General features: G+C 44.5%; 1 protein-coding gene across 1 annotated transcript in view; it reads left to right on the forward strand.

Annotated features, from left to right (window-relative positions):
• Positions 1-478: 478 nt before the first annotated feature.
• LPAR3 (lysophosphatidic acid receptor 3) overlaps positions 479-15623 on the forward strand; it is an 83022-nt gene continuing 67877 nt past the window's right edge. The window contains exon 1 of the mRNA XM_011982131.1: positions 479-862. The gene's annotated coding sequence lies outside the window, so the exon portion shown is untranslated. The remainder of the gene's footprint in view (positions 863-15623) is intronic.

The raw sequence follows: 15623 nt of genomic DNA on the forward strand, positions 1-15623 counted from the left end.
CTTTTTGTAAGGTCACCAGGAAAGCACAACTTTTCTGTGACTTCGTTATTGCTTTGCAGAATTCAGAGAGAACAACGCCTTCAAGACATTTGTTTTACTTCGCATCTTTCTTTACTAAAGGTGGGTCAGTGGTTTTATATCTCAGCTTTGAAAAACAAAGTATCCAGAACTATTTGCCCCAGGAGGCCAAGAAGCCTCTTACAAGAACCTTAAATTTTTTTGGCTGCTTCTGGGGGCTGTCCGCACCCTCGGGTAGCTTTGGGGTTGAGTTTTCCAGCGTTAGGTCGGGTTTGGAGTAGAGCCTGCCTCCCACGGGTGGTGGGTGTGGGCTGCACTTCCCGAAACCACTTCAAACAGATCTCTGAGGCCAGAGGGACAGAGGGACTGCGTTCTAATACAGAGCTCCGAGGTATGGCTCCGTGAGGCTTGTGGGTACTAGCGGTCCTTTAGTGGGCGCCTTTCCCCCTCGGGGCCGACCACCCACCTGGGGACTATCCCAGGCAGGTACGCATCTGCAAGAGCGCTGCCCTTTGCGCGCAGCTCGCGGCCTTGCCGGTTGGGGGCGCTCTCCCGTGGGAACGTCGGACTCAATGGGCGGGCCAGGACAGGGCGGGGCAGGGCGGGGCCGCTACCCCTCGGTCCCTCCCTCGCACTGCCAAACTTTCCTACGGCTCTGGGCGCGCCGCTGCGGTAGCTGGAGAGGAGGGGTTCCATCGCCCACCCGCCCGCCGCGTCCTTCGCTGCTTGTCCGCACCTAGCTGGAGCCCGGCGCCCGGTCGCCCCGTCGCGCTCGGCCCCGAGGGCATGCGGCAGCTGCAGGAGCCCCCGCTCCCTGGCTCGGCGGCGCGGGTGAACGTGAGCGGTGAGTGAGGGTCAGGGAGCGGGAAGGGTACCCTGAGCTGCTGTCATCCGGGCGCGCGTCGTGGGGAGGCCGGGGCGCAGGGCCGCCTGCGGGGCCCCAGTCGGCGGCTTTTCGGGGTTGCCTGGCTTGCAAGCCTGGGCTCCAGACCCACTACAAACCTCTGGGACAGGACTGTCCCGGCGGGTGTATGACACAACTCGCTTTTTTCCCACCTTTTTCCCCGCTAGGAGCAAAAAGCAATCTAGATGCAAAACCGGCGTTGCGTCCGCTGCTGAGGGCTGGCGGGCTGGGCGCAGCGGCGGGGAGAGCGCGGCACAGATTGCCTCTGCCTTTGCACGTGTGGTTCTTTCTAAACCCAGTCTCACTGCTGTCGATGGTAATTAGGAAGCTGAGGTTCTCTCGTGAAGCCTAGGGATATAACATTTCTCAGCCTCCAGTTACATCTGGTACTGTGGTGTGTCAGTTGGGGAACAGCTTGAACCATGTGCAGGCTTCTAAAGATTCGGGAACTAGTAACTAGCAACACTGTCAGGGTGGGTATGCCCCCTCACCACCATGAGACAAAAGTGCTTTTGTTCTGTAGCAGAGTTACTTTATTGCTTTCCCTCAACAAGTTGCAGCTACACAAAATTGCTTAGAAATTCCTAACGCGTGTAATTTGAGGAGTGACTGTGAATATTGGAAACAATTTAGTCTTATTAAGGTAATCATTAAAATAGCCCTGAAAAGCATTTGTAGGTCAGTATTCATTTGTTTATTTATTTATTTATTTTTGAAACAGTCTCGCACTATCTTCTGGGCTGGAGTGCAGTGGCGTGATCTCGGCTCACTGCAACCTCCACCTCCCAGGTTCAAGCGATTCTTCTTCCTTAGCCTCCCGAGTAGCTGGAATTGCAGGCACCCACCACCACGCCAGGCTAACTTTTTGTATTTTTAGTAGAGATGGGGTTTCACTGTGTTGACCAGGCTGATCTCGAATGCTTGACCTCGTGATCCACCCGCCTCGGCCTCCCAAAGTGTTGGGATTACAGGCGTGAGCCACCGCGCCCGGCCACGTCATTTTTTTTAAACTCAGTTATTTCCATAAAATGTTTTCCCCGTAATTTGTTACTGTCATTACAACGCTTTTCTTCCTCCTGCTTTTCCTCCAAAAGTAGCATTACCTGGTCTTGAGATGTCATTTAGAAATAAAGGGCCTTCTCACGGTTCCAACTTAGTCTGTATCAGAGAATAAAGTAAATGTCAATTACAGACAGTCTCCTCTTTACAAATTTCATGTACCGCACAACGTTTCATTAATGCATGGACTTTTGTATTGCTAAGAAGAGTTGTTGGGTTTTCCAGCGATCCATCAACAGTTGCTAACCCTGCTTCTCATGGACAGTGGATCCGATATTGTTTAGTGGTCAGAGTCCAGTAAACAGAGTTTTCCTCTTTTGGGGACAGAAGCGATACAGTTAGAAACACACACCTTGGCTCTGTTAATCCCAGGCTTGTCTAAACAAACTGGACTGTTTTAAAAAGACTAGCAAGCAAACCCTGCCAGTGAGAGTTGTGTACTTGAGATAAGCTTCCAGAGTTGTCTTTTTGTGCCTGTGCCTTGAGACGGCAAGGACCTAGTTATCCTGTGGAGATCTGGACATCTAGCCATTTGGACAACATTTATATTGATTGTCACTACCATATAACTAGGAAAATAGGTCACTTTGGCAAAAATTTTTTCTCTTTAGAATTCAAAATTTTGAGGTTTTGATTTAATTATATATGACACTCTTCTTGTCTAAACATTTCAAATGCATTTATCAACTGCTACTCTTTTTTTTTTAATCAGATCAGATCTATTTTAGATATTTTGCTGTTCTGCAAGATATTTGTTAGAACAGGCCTGCATATGTTTTCTGTGAATGGAGACTGAATTGAAACATTTAAGTATGAGATTATTTTTCATGTGTGTTCGCTGGAATCTATTTGAGAAACTACAACATGTTAGCAGTCCATCTCATTTTTCAAAAACACACGTGCACAGTGGAAGAAATGCACACACAGCATTGTAGTCAGGCAGCACCCAGACACACACTGTCAACATCACTTGTACACACATGCCTAAGGCTGGCTGCTTCTCCTCCAAGTTTCTCAGCCTGCTGCTGAGGAGCAGCAGCGCACAATAACTTAAGACCAGCCTCTTATTTCTTTGGGCTGGGGCAAGGGGAATCACTGTAACTCAAATGGGAATTACTATAACTCAGATTATCCATTAGCCATTCTCCTTGGAGTATACATTAGTTCAAATGCTTTCTGGCCTGTGATTATACCCAACAGAGTGGTTAAGTCTGATTGCAAGCTTCTAAATGACAGAGATCAAGCCCAAGGCATTGTTAATGTGGTGTAAAGGGAAGACCAAGGCTTTGCAGTCAGACCAGCTTTTGTTCCAGTCCAGGCTTTGTGACCTTGGGCACATAGTTTCACCTCTCTAAGCCTTAATTTCCTCATCTGTAAAAATGAAGATTATATCCATCTCCCAAGATTAAAAGAGAAAGCACTGAGCATGGTCTCTCATATACAGGAAGTACTCCTTAAATGCTGGTTGCCCTCTTTTCGTCCTAGATAAAAATTTAAGTATTGACGCTTGTGTAAACATGTGTGCAAATGTATATTCTGGTAAAAGTGCAAAGATAGATTTCTAAGCCTTAGGTGACTTAGAGATGTTATACACACTTTTCTTACTTGCTTTCTCTTTTCCTGGCCGTGGGCCTTTTGCTCCTCCCTTTGTCATTCCTCCTGCAGGTACTGAGAGCCTCCCCCTTTCCTGCCTTGATGATCCTTTGTTCCTCATCCTGGATTCTGTATTTGTGGAGGAGTCACCCGGAACTCAGTCCTGCTATGGATGGCAGAGGTGGTGGTGGGGCTGGGGAGCTGTCTGCATAAGTGCAGAGACTTTGTGCCTTTACAAACGGTGGACTAGAGGTACTTGGAGTCCAGGGGTCTGTGTTTGAATCCTGGTCTCACTTTTGTGAGTTCTTGTGACCCTGAATAGATTGTCATCTTTGAATAAGTTTTTTTCATTTATATAATGGGGATAATAATTATTTTTCTACCTGTCTGCATGGGTTGTTGTTGGGTTCCATTAACTTATGTATGTGAAAGAGCTTTGTACCCTGTGAAGAGCATATAAATGTTGGAAATAAAGAGGCAGAGCATTCAGATGTGGGCCGCCCCAGGCAGGCCCACTCAGCTCTGGCTATTGGGGTTGGCAGTATCTCCACGAGCGTGTTTTGAGTGCTAAGGAGGCACTGCTGCAGTTCCTCCACATTTCTCTCTCTTATCCTCTGACATCATACTGGACTTTGAGGAGGAAATAGCATCAAAGGTTGAGAAACTGCTCTGTGGGGAATATGACAGGAAGATAAATTTCAGGGCTGAGGTTACCCAATACTACATGATCGAAGGCATAGGAAAAGTTCCAAAGAAACTTTAATTTCATGTTGGAATTACCTATACTGTCTGCGCATCTCAGTTTTTAGTGGACAAACACAAACAGCTGGCCACCTACCCCACAGGTCGGGAGGAGAGTGCTGATGGCAATGTTGGACAATGTACAGGGTCCACCTATACCATCCTCACTCGCCTGTGCCTTCAGGCTGACTTGGGTCTCTTGTTTACTCTGCAAAGTTCTAAACTGACCCAAGGCAGTGCCCCCCACCCCCAAATTAAGCTAATGATTTAATTCAGTCTGAAATATATTTGTTGCTCTCTACCTGTCCAGGCAAGCCGGTGGGGAGATGGAGGGGGTTAGTACCCATTGAGAGGAAGGTTCTGACATCCTGGGTTGTACCCAAGCCCCTCTTCATCACCCCCAGTCTTGTCCTCCTCTTTATTCCTCTTCCTTGGCTTGCCTCTTGTCCTGTCTGTCTACAGCGTTGAACTCCTCCCTTGCCTATGACCCCTGATACTGCCCTACTCTCACGATCCTGTCATCCCTCTTCAGATGTGAATCATTTGTATACCTCAGACTGGGCCAGACTGGGTGTCACTCTGGAAAGCAGCCTGCCCAGCGCAGCCTGCCCCACCCCTTCCTGAGGATGTTCATCAGCCCCCCTAATTACTCATCAGCTTGTCCTGTGTCTGCATTGTTCCCTGGGACATTAAGCTGGAGCTTCTACTAGCCCTGGCCTTGACTAACCTATATGCAGATTGACCAGGATGTTATCAAGGGATGGCTTGGCAGGTGGCAGGGCTGGGTTGGAGGGCACATTAGCCCCTCCATAAGCACACTGGTTTGTCCAAAGGCCTTCCAAGCAAACATGCAGTCTAAATAAAAGCAGTGTACTTGCTTTATAAATGCAGCTTTAAGGCAAGCCCCTGGTCTCCTCTTTTAAGCCAAGCTGTGCCGAAGCACATCCTCTGTAGAAATTCTGGAACTGCCCCCAGACAGACTCAGACCATGTAATTCAAAGATGGGCAGTGGAGTCTGTCAGCAGCATTCACTCCCCAAGGAGGTAGAAAGCCAGAGTTAAGGCTCAGAGCCATTGGCAGTGACTAGTTATAGAACACCAAAGCAAGGGATCAGGTATAGAGTTTATTGGGAACACGTCAGTGAATCATTTACCTCCTGCCCTGCTTGATTTTTAATAAGTCATTTCTTTGAATGGGGGTAAGGAAGGCCTTTCTCTGGACCAAAACTATCACATGGGTCTGGTGAAGAGAAAATAAGTAGTATAATCTTCTTCTATATCTCCATGGCATTAGGATTGAAGTCTCAATCTCTCCCTCTCTCTCCCTCCCTCCTTCTCTCTGTCTCTGCCTCTCTCTCTATATATATACACATATATAGATGTATATATGTGTATACATATGTATATATGTGTATTATATATACATTATATATATTATATATGTAATATACATCAGTCTTTATTCTGAGAGGAAGTCATAGACGTTATTCTCCATCACTCTTAAAAACACTCCAGCATAGGCTGGGTGCGGTGGCTCACGCCTGTAATCCCAGCACTTTGGGAGGCGGAAGCGGGTGGATCACGAGGTCAGGAGATCGAGACCATCCTGGCTAACACGGTGAAACCCCGTCTCTACTAAAAATATAAAAAAATTAGCCGGGCATGGTGGTGGGCGCCTGTAGTCCCAGCCACTTGGGAGGCTGAGGCAGGAGAATGACATGAACCCGGGAGGTGGAGCTTGCAGTGAGCCGAGATCGTGCCACTGCACTCCAGCCTGGGCGACAAAGCAAGACTCTGTCTCAAAAAAAAACCACAAAAAAACAAAAAACACACTCCAGCATTAAAAAAAAAGAACAAGCACTCTGTCCTCCTATATAACCAGCATACACCCATCAAATCAGAAAGTGGACATTGGTACAAAACACTAGCATCCAATCCACAGAGCCCATTCCTATCTCATCAGTTATTCCCCAAATGTTTCTTCTACCTGTCTGATCTAGAATTCATGTTACATGTAGTTACCATGTCTCTTCTGGAATGGTTCCTCAGACTTTCCCTGTTCCTAAAGTGCTTTTAGTTGTATAGATCGTACATGCTGTAGGATGACTCCCAACCTGGGTGTATTGGGTATTTCTTCACAACCTGACTGAGGTCATGTGTTCTTGGCAGGAATCCTTCAGAAATGAAACTCGGCTCTTCTTAGCTTCTCACAACAGAAGGCACATGGTGCCAACCCATCCCACCACTGGGATATTGACCTCAATCACCTGGTTATGTTGGTGTCTGCCAGATTTCTCCACCTTAAATTTTTCCTTTGAAATGTATTGGTATTTGTGGGGAAGTATTCTAAGGTTATGCAAATAGTCTGTTCCTCGTTAAACCTCTACCTACAGACTTACCATATATTGATGACGTCTGCCTGAATCAGCCACTTCTATGAATGTTGCCAAATGGTGATTCTTTTTTTTTTTTTTTTTTAAAGACAAGGTCTCACTCTGCTGCCCAGGCTGGGGTGCAGTGGCATGATCTTGGCTCACTGCAGCCTCAGCCTCCTGGGCTCTAGTGATCCTCCTACCTCAGCCCCCCAAGTTGATGGAACTACAGGTGCACATCACCACACCTGGCTTTTTTTTTTTTTTTTTTATTTTTTGTAGAGATGGGGTTCACCATGGTTCCCAAGCTGGTCTCGAACTCCTGAGCTCAAGTGGTCTGCCTGCCGTGGCCTCCCAAAGTGCTGGGATTACAGGCATGAGCCCCCACTCTCAGCCTCAAATGGTGATTCTTTATTGCCATCACTCTTTCTACGTTTGTGAGTTGGCATTCTACTATAAGGAAGAACTTCCTTTTTCTGTCATGTTTTTATTAAGAAGTGTTCGTGGATTCCTTATGTATTCAATAAGCTGAAGTCTCCTGATTGTTTTTTATTTTAATGCTCAAGTTGTGCTCAGTTTGGCCAGTGGGGACCCCTTGGAGCCGGCTCCTGTGTCCTTTTAACACATCCCTGTCATTCATTGAGCATTTCATTATTTTCTGGCTCCACCAGATGATCTGGGCTCATCCTGTACTTTCCTTGACCTAGTTAGGCCTCCCTTTTAGTAGAGAATGGTACTTTTGTCTTATTTATATTTTATATATTTAAGGCATACAACATGATATTTTCATGTATTTATCTTGATAAACATAGATATAATGAAGTGATTACTACAGTTAAGCAAATTGACATGCCCATCATCTCATATAGTTACCTTTCTTGTGTTTGTGATAAGAGTTACTTAAAATCTACTCTCTTGGCAAATTAGCTGAATACAACATTTGTAATTTTAATTTTTTTATAGACAGAGCCTTGCTCTGTCCTACAGGCTGGAGTGCAGTGGCGTGATCATAGCTCTCTGTTGCCTCGGCTTGAGCAGTCCTCCTGCCTCAGCCTCCCAAGTAGCTAGGACTCCAGGTGCTCACCACCATTCCCAGCTAATTTAAAAATGTTTTTTAGAGAAGGGATCTTGCTGTGTTGCCCAGGCTGGCCTCCAACTCCAGCCTCGAATCATCCTCCTGCCTTGGCATCCCAAGTGCTGGGATTACAGGTGTGAGCTACCACACTCGGCCTCAATACAGTATTAGTAACTGTAGTCCTTGTGTTTTACATTAGTGAAAGCAGGGAAAAAGGGAAGATGTAGATTAAAAGGTACAAAGTTGCAGTTATGTAGGATGAATAAGTCTTGAGATCTAATATACAATATGAAAATTGTATTTAGATACCAATACATGGAAGGTTGATGTGCCCATTGTTACTGGGGTATTATTGCTTCTAAATCTTTCAGAGGACAGAGCTAGGAAATATATGTGTATATGTGTACACACGTTTATAAATTTTTCTATATTAGGCTGTGTATTATAAAATCATGATTCATACTTATACCTACAATTTCAATCTAACACCCAAAGAGCTTTCTGTTCTTCACCCTTAATATATTTGTAGATATCTTCTCTGGCAGTTAGAAAACCTGACTCTCATTATCTTCAATATTTTTGCTTATTTGCTTAAAGTAACCAGTCTTCCAAATGTGAAGATCATCCTGCCTCCTCTGTGCCCACCACCTTTGCCACTGCCTCTTGTCCTTGGCTGCCAGGCCTGCTAGCCTGTGTCTCTATGTAGCTTAATCGTCAGTCGCCAGTCCCTCTAGCTCACAGCTCTGTGTGGCTTCCCAGCCATAGCTCATGCCTCTGTGTACCTCACCAAAGTCCGCGACCTCACATTACATTCCCAGCTACGTGCTGATTGCTCCGTTCTGGGGAAGGAAGAAAAGAGAAGGGAAAGGAAGAGAGAAGATAGGAATGGAAGAAAACCAAAGATAGGAATAGTGTATATATTTTAAACTCTTTTATTATACATTGCCAAATTGGCTTCCCCCAAAGTTCTATTGGTTTACATTCTCACCAACATGTTACAAGGGTACTATTTTCCCCACATTCTTGCCAATACTGAATAATAGCCACTTGTTTAAATGTTGTCAATCTGATAGCACTCCACTTTTAGCTCTGTTACAGCTCTGCCACACTTAACCCTGTATTATATGTCTCATCTCACCCTCTAGGTCAGGATTTCTCAACCTTAGCAATACTGACATTTTGGACTGGATACTTCTCTGTTATGGAGAGCTGGCCTGTGCATTGTAGCATGTGCAGCAGCATTCCTGGCCTCTGCCTAGTAGATGCCAATAATACCCACCCCCCAAAGTCATAACTAATGCAGATGTCTCCAGATATTGCCAGGAATCCCTGGGAGGATGAGAGGATTGGCCCTGGCTGCTCTAGATAATGAGTTTCCTGGGGGAATTTTGCATCTTTATACATGTTTTCATGCACCTCTGTCTTTGACTTACATATGGTGAGCAGTGAGGGAACGTTAGCTGGACAGGGATGAGGGGAATAAAAGGTTAGGTAGAATCCACTACAACAGGACCAGTGGAACTTGTTCATTGCAAGTATGCAACTCTCCACAAATGCAAATTCCAGGAACATCCAACAGAGGGAAGTGAAGAGGAATGTCAGCAAGGTTAACTTTCCATGGATTGCTATCAGGTGATTACTTGTCTTTCTGAGTTCATTTTCACCCCTGTTTCATATAGACAGACAATAAGGTCTGTGGCCTATTTCAGCTGATATACTCTATTTTGCTGAGGGGGAAAGTAGAATGCTTTAGGAGAAGGTGTTAATTAACATCATTTAACGTTGTAGAGGTAAACTGAGTTTCTTTAGAGCTTTCTCTGAAGCAGGCAAACTGACTAATGGTTGCTAATTTCTATGATGTATTTAGAGTTTTACTCTGATATTTTCATTTGATTATATGGAATTTCCTCCATAAACGCTTATCAAAAATTCTAAGGAGAGATGTGCTTTAAGATCTTTATTGACATTTACCACAATCATTATGTTAGAAATGCAAAATGCTTGTTCCCCAGTGCCACAAAGAAATAGCACTTGAACATAAATTTAATTCTCTTAGCAAGGCAATTTTTACTTTCTGCAGAAAGGGTACACTCACCAGCAGTCTTGCCACAAGAGTACACCAAACAAAGGAAAAGCAGACATATGTATCCCTTACGCATTTAGGTTGTCCTCACTGTTGTGCCCTGCCTGCATCCGTTGGCTAGAGCCGAACCTCACAGTCTAAGCTGATACCCGATTTGCTAACAACCTAAAACTTTTTTAAATAGATAAAGGCAAGGGAGAGCAAAGGAAAAGAGGAAGTTGCTTACGAAAGATTTAAAGAAGTAATAACATTTCCAAATAAGAAAGGGGCATAGGCTGTGAGCTGGAACATGCCTGTGAGCATGTCCAACAGCTACATAGGACAGGGCTTAACAAAGAGTTATTAACACAAAGCAAGGAGGCTTGAAGAAAGTTTTTAAAAGAAACTATTATTTCTAACATTTATGATTTATTCTTTAACAAGAAGGGAAACTTTGAAAGGAAACTTTTTACTTTCCGCAATTGTATTTCTTCTAGTTTCAGTAAATGTTTGCAAAAGGCATTAATGTTTTTATGGAGAACAAATCTACATCTTTCGTTTCTCTGGGGATCAGGTGACAGAGGCTTTGCTTCCAAAAAGAGGCTCCAATGGTCAGTATTGTTTAAAAAAAAAAAAAAAAAAAAGCCCTGGGCCAGAAGAATGAGAGCTAGTCAGGGTGAATCAATCACCGATTTCTAGACTTCTTCTCTGTTAAATGGAGAATGCGTTCACTGGTATATCAGTGAATGTGTTTTGATGGATTACTCCAAGATCCTGATGGAGTGGTTGAGAGGAAGTGTGGTAATATAGTAAGAATGTTAAACATTAGGTTTTCAACCCAGCTGGCTAAACCCCTCTTTCCTGATTGTACATATTCATCTGGGACTCTGGGACTAAAAGGTAGTGAAAAACACCAGCTAGTGTCTCTGACTAGAGTGGTAGAGGACAGAAGTCTTTGGCTTTGGGGTGTTATTGTGGTGACCCACCCATTGTGACGGAAAGGATTCTCCCTGTGGTCTCCCTTCCCAGTATTCTCTGTTGGGGTCCCTTTTCCCCAACCTTTTGGGAACAAGCTCACTCTGGAGCTCGGTGGACTTTCTCTGACTCCTCTAGACCTTGGAGTGGACTGGGGCTTTACATTTGCTATGTCATTCACTTTGTCCCAATAATCTGACAAGTTAGATCTTGTCTTTCTTTTACAAAAAAGGAAATTGAGGCTCCATTTTTCACGTCCCACTGATAATAACAATAATTAAATTAGAACTGTTTGTTAGGGGCTATTCCAAGCACCTTCTTTAAATCTCCTAACAGCCTTAGGAAGAAGTTACCCTTATTATCCCCGTTTTGTAGATGAGGAAATTAAGATAGAGAAGATAACTAACTTATTGGTAAGCAAGGCTTTAAAGTCAGGCTGGCTAGCTCCAGGGCCATGCCCTTTTGCATGTGAATATCCACTTTTTTCTAGCACCATTTTTTTTTTTTATTATACTTTAAGTTCTAGGGGACATGTGCACAACGTGCAGGTTTGTTATACATGCATAGTACCATTTGTCAAAGAGATTATCTTTTCTCCATTGTGAATTCTTGGCACTGTTGTCAAAGATCGGTTGATTATGTATGTGTGGGTTTATTTTTGGGCTCTGTAGTTTTTTCCATTGGTCTATATGTCAGACTTTATGGCAGTACCATACTACCATACATAGCTTTATAGTATGCTTTAAAATCAGGAAGTGTGAGGCCTCCAGCTTTGTTCTTCATTCTTATGATTGTTTTAGCTAGTCAGGGTCCTTTGTGGTTCCAAATGAATTTTAGGATTTTTTTTATATTTCTGTAAAAAATGCCATTCAGATTTTTAGAGGGATTGCATTGAATCTATAGAATGCTTTGGGTAAATGGACATTTTCACATTATTGAGTCTTCTAATTCATGAACATGAAATGTATTTACCTTTATTTGTGTCTTTAAAAATTTCCTTATCAGTGTTTTATAGTTTTCAGTGTATAAGTCTTTTGCCCTTCTGAATAAGTTTATTTCTCAGAGTTTTATTCTTTTTAATGCTATTGTGAATTGGATTGTTTTCATAATTTCCTTTTTTGGATTGTTTGTTGTTAGTGCATAGAAATAAATGCAACTGATTTTTGTATGTGCATTTTATGTCCTGCAACTTTACTGAATTAGTTTATTAGATCTAGTGGGTGTTTTGGTAGAGTCTTTGGTGATTTCTTCATATAAGATCATGTTGTCGATGAACAGAGATAATTTTACTTCTTCCTTTCCAATCTGTATGACTTCTATTTATTTTTCTTGCCAAATTGCTCTGGCTGCGACTTCCAATACTGTGTCGAATAGAAGTGGTAAGAGTGGGCATCCTTGCCTTGTTCCTCATCTTGGAGCAAAAGCTTTCAGGTTTTCACTGTTGAGTATAGTGTTAGCTGTGGGGGCCATGCTCTTTAAATACTCCGCTCACCTGCTTATCTACTAGTGTTTGGACCTAAATCCTGTGTTCTGCTGCACTGCATTGCTCTCCTCTCCTTGCCCTCCCCTTCCCCCTTTCCACTCCTGCCTCCCTGCTTTGTTTCCAGCAACAGCAGTGAACATGGCGCTGTCTTAAGCTTACTCCTGCAGCACTGAGCCCGTACTCAGGCAGGGGGATATTCTTTCTTGGACTATAGTTATTTTAGTGTAGTTACAGGATGACTTTGTCACCATTTCTTGTTAAATTGAGGTGTTAGGCATGAACAGTTAATCTCCCAGAATGCCAGTTGTATGTTTCACTGAACTTTTTAGAAATTTTGAGTTATCTAACCTTGGGAAGTGCTATCTGCCATTTATTGAGTGCATCCTCTGTACTAAGCATTTCCTTAAGCGCTCTAGAAATAATTGCTTTAATTTAGTCCATCCAGCAATCCTATACAGTTGTCATCATGATTATGCCAGGTTTAGCAAAGTAAAAGGTTCTGGCCAGATCGGCAGTGTGCCAGGTGAGAACCACTGCTAAAAGTGATGTGCCTGCATCTGACCCAGGTCCAGCTGATGCTGAAGCTTTCCCTTCCCTCCCCTCACTGTCCTGCCCCCGCTGTGCCTCACAGCCTGCCATGCTTTCCTTCAGCGTTCAGGTGACCCCAGAACTCCACAGGTCTGGCTGTCCCTTCTCTAACCTCCGTTTTAAATACTCACTCTAAAATGTCCTGTCTGTTCTTTGTTCTGACAAACATCCACTATACAGTGGACGAGTAGAAACAAGAAAACCACAATAAAACCTCCCATTCAGAAGAATTGAAGACATGTAACAGGGGCCTAAAAATGATGAAACCCTGCTGGGCAGGAATTATTAAGACCTCCCTGTCCTGGCAGTAGAGTCAGTTTCGTGGCTGGTCCATGCTTCCGCTCTCTGGGCGGGGCCTCCCAGAAGCCCTGACTTTGTCTTTGTCCCCTGGGAAGTCCTTCCTTGTTCTGTACCCTCTCTAGCCACATCTGAAGGGTGTGGAAAGTGCGTTCTCCTTGGGGGAGAATGAACGTGGGCCTTTCCGGGCCAAACTGTGGCTTCCCTGGCACTACAATTCCTTATAAACTTGATAGACTTCTAGTCAGTTCCACAGGTCAGTTACCGCATCCAAATCCCACTCTGGGTCAAGCTCTTAAGCATGACTTATTTTCCAGCTTCTGTGCTTGGCTCATCTCTCTGCCTCTCTTCAGTAGTGTGTATTCTGAGGTCCTCTGAAGGATGGACTTGGGTAGGAAGATGCACCAATACTCTGATCATTACTACAGACCTGCCTGGCATTGTCCCTTGCAACAGTTTACTGAGAGGCCTTTGAGTTAGGCTGAGAGTGGTAATACTATTTTCTGCTCTTTGGACCTACACGTGCAATTGACTTTTCTGATTCTACAAGGCCCTCCGTTTCTGGACACTGTCCATTCCTTTCCACCTTTGCTTACATACTTGCAAACAAGTCTTGCCTGAGCTCATCTCTTTCTTGTCTAGCTTGCTAAAAGCTGCAAGGAGCAGCCAGAACAAGCTCATGTTCTTTTTCTGTTCAAGCAATTCTCCTGCCTCAGCGTACCAAGTAGCTGACATTACAGGCATGTGCCACCACGCCCAGCTAATTTTGGAAGATGGGGTTTCTCCGTGTTGGTCAGGCTGGTCTCGAACTCCCGACCTCAGACAGTTCTCCCGCCTTGGCCTCCCAAAGTGCTGGGATTACAGGCATGAGCCACCGCGCCCAGCCCATGGTGATGTTTTGATACGTGTATTATATAGTGATCAGATTGATCTGATCAGAGTAATTAAATTGCTATAAACATTTCTGAGTGTTTATTCTGAATTTCTGTACTTATTTTCTTGTTGATGGAAACTAGTCCATGGACTACGTGGATTTAGGCTGCCCAAAGGCTTTTCCCTGCTGAGTGTTCAAAGTGGATCACAGGCCTGTTTATGTTCCAACTTGCAGGTAGGGAAAGGAGCACGGAGGAGGGCACCTTCATCGTTTTGGGGCCGACCTGGCAGCAGCACACTTCATTTATGCTCACGTTCCAGTGGCAAGAACCTAGTCACACAGCCACCCTACCTGCAAGGAGGCTGGAAAACCGAGTGTCTAGTTGGGCATCCTGGTGCCCAGCTTATAAAACCCATTACTCTGTAAGAAAAGAAAAACGTGGGCTGGGCGCAGCGGCTCACACCTGTAATCCCAGCATTTTGGGAGGCTGACGCGGGTGGATCACAAGGCCAGGAGTTTGAGACCATCCTGGCTAACACGGTGAAACCCCGTCTCTATGAAAAATACAAAAAATTAGCCGGATGTGGTGGCGGGTGCCTGTAGTCCCAGCTACTCAGGAGACTGAGGCAGGAGAATGGCATGAACCCGGGAGGCGGAGCTTGCAGTGAGCCATGATCACGCCACTGCACTGCAGCCTGCGTGACAGAGCGAGACTCCATCTCACAAAAAAAAAGAAAAAGAAGAAAAAGAAAATGTGATTTAGCAGTCTATCCTGCAGAATATAAAGTGAAATAATAATACATAGAAGTAATTACAAAAGAAGCCCCAGGGCAATATGCAATTATGGGCAAATGAGTTAGAACAGCTGTGAGTTTAGTGTCATACCATCCATTGCAGGAACTTCTTAGAAATGGAGCCTGAGGTCCTGCAGCTTCTTTAATGTAGCCTAAGGGTTGAGGCCAGAGGTTAACCATGCAAAGTTCAAGTGAGAAGAGGCTAAGAACCATTCTCAGTGGGAAAGTTCAGAAACCAAATACCTAGGTTTGGAGCCGAGTTTGAATTCACGAAGCTATGTCCAGAGTGATTGGTCAGGAGCAGATTCAAAGGCCGGGAACGCTATAGTAGTCAGGACTTAAATGGGGCCTTAGGGAAAGTGGCTTCAGCAGTCTACCCGGAGCCCAAGAGAAACACCAGAGAGAGGGAGAGCGAAGGGTCCTAGCCAGTGTAGTTTGGACGGAGGCTTTCCAGTTCCAAACCATCCTGCCAACTTGCCAATGCTTTATTACAAACAACCCCGGGGTCCTGAAGTCACCATGATTTTATCCTCTATGTTAAAATCCTGGTGTTTAAAGTTGAAACTTTTTTCCTTATGGTGGCCCCACTATCTTCCAACAGCTGAGCTGAGGTAGGTTGAAAATTCATTTGAGAGTGCATACATGCCGCCCTCATGGTGCCTTTCTTCTTGTTTTAGCTCCAAGGCACACTGGGTTCCTGACATGCAAGTGGTAGCTTAGCATGAAAGAGAGGGCGTGAGAGGTGTCAGGGCTTGTGGTGGTTATTTGGGGTCATCCATATAGAGGAAA

This window comes from Mandrillus leucophaeus, unplaced genomic scaffold, assembly GCF_000951045.1.
Source record: "Mandrillus leucophaeus isolate KB7577 unplaced genomic scaffold, Mleu.le_1.0 Scaffold235, whole genome shotgun sequence".
NCBI lineage: Eukaryota > Metazoa > Chordata > Mammalia > Primates > Cercopithecidae > Mandrillus > Mandrillus leucophaeus.